Source organism: Abrus precatorius, unplaced genomic scaffold, assembly GCF_003935025.1.
Source record: "Abrus precatorius isolate BTA unplaced genomic scaffold, Abrus_2018 Scaffold7, whole genome shotgun sequence".
NCBI classification, from domain to species: domain Eukaryota; kingdom Viridiplantae; phylum Streptophyta; class Magnoliopsida; order Fabales; family Fabaceae; genus Abrus; species Abrus precatorius.
The window spans coordinates 19296335-19298562 of record NW_020874417.1 but is presented as its reverse complement, the minus strand read 5'-3'; the positions used below and the strand labels follow the sequence as shown (position 1 = coordinate 19298562).

The following is a 2228-nucleotide window of genomic DNA, read 5'->3' as shown; positions in this document are numbered from 1 at the left end:
ATTTTGTAGCTGGTTCTGTGTAAGAAAGGTTTCCAAAACCTTAGCTTCATATCCAGTGTTTCTTCCTTGATTTCTTAAGTTTGAATTTTGGTACATTGAAGATGCCATCATCTCAATAATTCTCTGGGCTTCTTCTAAAGACTTTGTGTTTAACGAACCTCCAGCAACAACATCCACCATTGTTCTTGTTGATGTATTCATTCCATTATAGAAGGTTTCCAATTGCATCCAGTCTAGAATACAATGATGTGGACACCTTTTCAACAATTCTTTGTATCTTTCCCAAGCTTCATACAAGGATTCTCCTTCCTGCTGCACAAAAGATGTAATTTCTCCTCTCAGCTTAGCAGCTTTGGATGGAGGAAAATACTTGGTTAGAAATTTATTCACTACTCTGTCCAAGTTGTGATGCTTCCTTGTGGTTGAGCTTGCAACCAGCATTTGGCTTTATCTCTCAAGGAAAAAGGAAATAATCTCAGTCTGATGGCTTCTACACTAACCCCATTCATTCTTATGGTATCACATAGCTGAAAAAAGTTTGAAATATGTATGTTAGGGTCATCAAAATTTCCACCAGAAAACTGATCCTATTGGACTAAGTGTAATAGGGTAGGTTTAATCTCAAAATGGTTGGCTTGGATAGTTGGCCTAATTATAGAAGAATTAAAACCTTGCATGTTAGGAATTGCATAGTCCCCTAATGTTCTAATCCTATCCTGTTCTGCCATCTCTATTTCTGGATTTGGTTGTCTCAAAGGTGTAGGTGTTCTTTTTACTCTAGGAGTGTTCTGAATTTATGGAGAATAGACAACTTCTAATTCACTATCACTTCCTATGAATTTTTCTACTCTAGCCTCTTTTCTTAATCTTCTTAAGGTTATGTCTATGTCAGGATCAAAGACCAGAGTTGATTTATTTTTGTTTTTACCACGCATATACAAATCAAAATGCAACAAAATTAAACTACAACTCGATATTCAGAAATGCACAACAAAGATTTTGCAGAAAGATATTAGCAAAAGCATATAAAATTCAAGTCTAGCAACTGCAAAATTATGCAGCATTCAATAGAAAATGATGCAGAGAAATGAAAACTGAAATTATGCAAAAAAATGCAAAAAAAAATCATACAGAAAAATTTGGAAGCAAAACAACAAAAATAAATGCTCAATCTAGCTACCTCTCTGCTACTAATGATATTGAAACACAAATTCCCTGGCAACGGTGCCAAAAACTTGTTGTTACAATCTCTAAACACTAGCAAGTGCACTAGGAATTGCAGCAAGTAATGAGTAATTTTTAAGATCAGAGTATCATCTCCACAGGGAATTAGGAAATCAATTATCAATTCACAGAACAATAACTAATTGAGCTATGAGAATTTGTAAGAGTTGTACCATTCAGAAGTAAGAAATAAGAACAATTAAAAGGTAAAGAACTTGCAGAAAATAGAGTACAGAAAGTAATGTTGAGATTAGAAATGAATGAATGATAGTTAGAAATTTATTTCATAAGAATATCAAAACCAATTCAATTATGCCTTTGAACATTCAAGTACTTGGTTAATTGACAATCAGTTTCACATATTAATAGTCAAAGGTTAATCCCTTAACTCATTGATCCTAACAAACAACTGAACCATCCTAATCCCTTAGGTGAAGTTCAATTTCAAGTTGCATTAAGACTTAGAACTGTAGGATTGCAGTATTAGGTCTCCTTATCCCTAAGAATTCCCCAATTCTTATTGCTAACTTAGATCAGAGAAGCAAATCCAACTTCCATTGGTAAATGTTCCTCTTTGATTAACCATATGAATTTCCATTCACAGAGTGCAATAACAGTAGAATTAACAATTCAATTAATCCAAAAACTCAAATTTTAGAAGCAAACGTCGAATCAATACATCAATTCAACTTCCATAAACTCCTAACTATGAAGAATTAAGCACACATTGCAATAGAGAAAAAGAAAGAAGGAGAAGAAATACAGAGAAGCCATCTCCACGAGCTCCAATCCAATGCCTCTTCTTTGAGCTTCGAAATTCAACCCCAATCCTCTCTATCACTCTCTCTCAACGAGAATCTAATAGAAAAAATGGAAAATGAACAAAAGACCCGAGTTCTGAGCTTAAGACAGGTATTTATAGAAATCTTGATTCTGTGCGTTATCACTCTTGCTGATAAGAGTGGCCACGCAGAAGCTCATGTAGTTTCTGGAAACTAGAACTA

General features: G+C 34.3%; 1 non-coding gene across 1 annotated transcript; it reads left to right on the top strand.

The window, feature by feature from the left end:
• The first annotated feature begins 238 nt into the window (after positions 1–238).
• LOC113873932 lies at positions 239–345 on the top strand. Its single transcript, XR_003505997.1, has one exon. It is a non-coding gene; the product is annotated as a small nucleolar RNA R71 (small nucleolar RNA).
• The last annotated feature ends 1883 nt before the right edge of the window (positions 346–2228 follow it).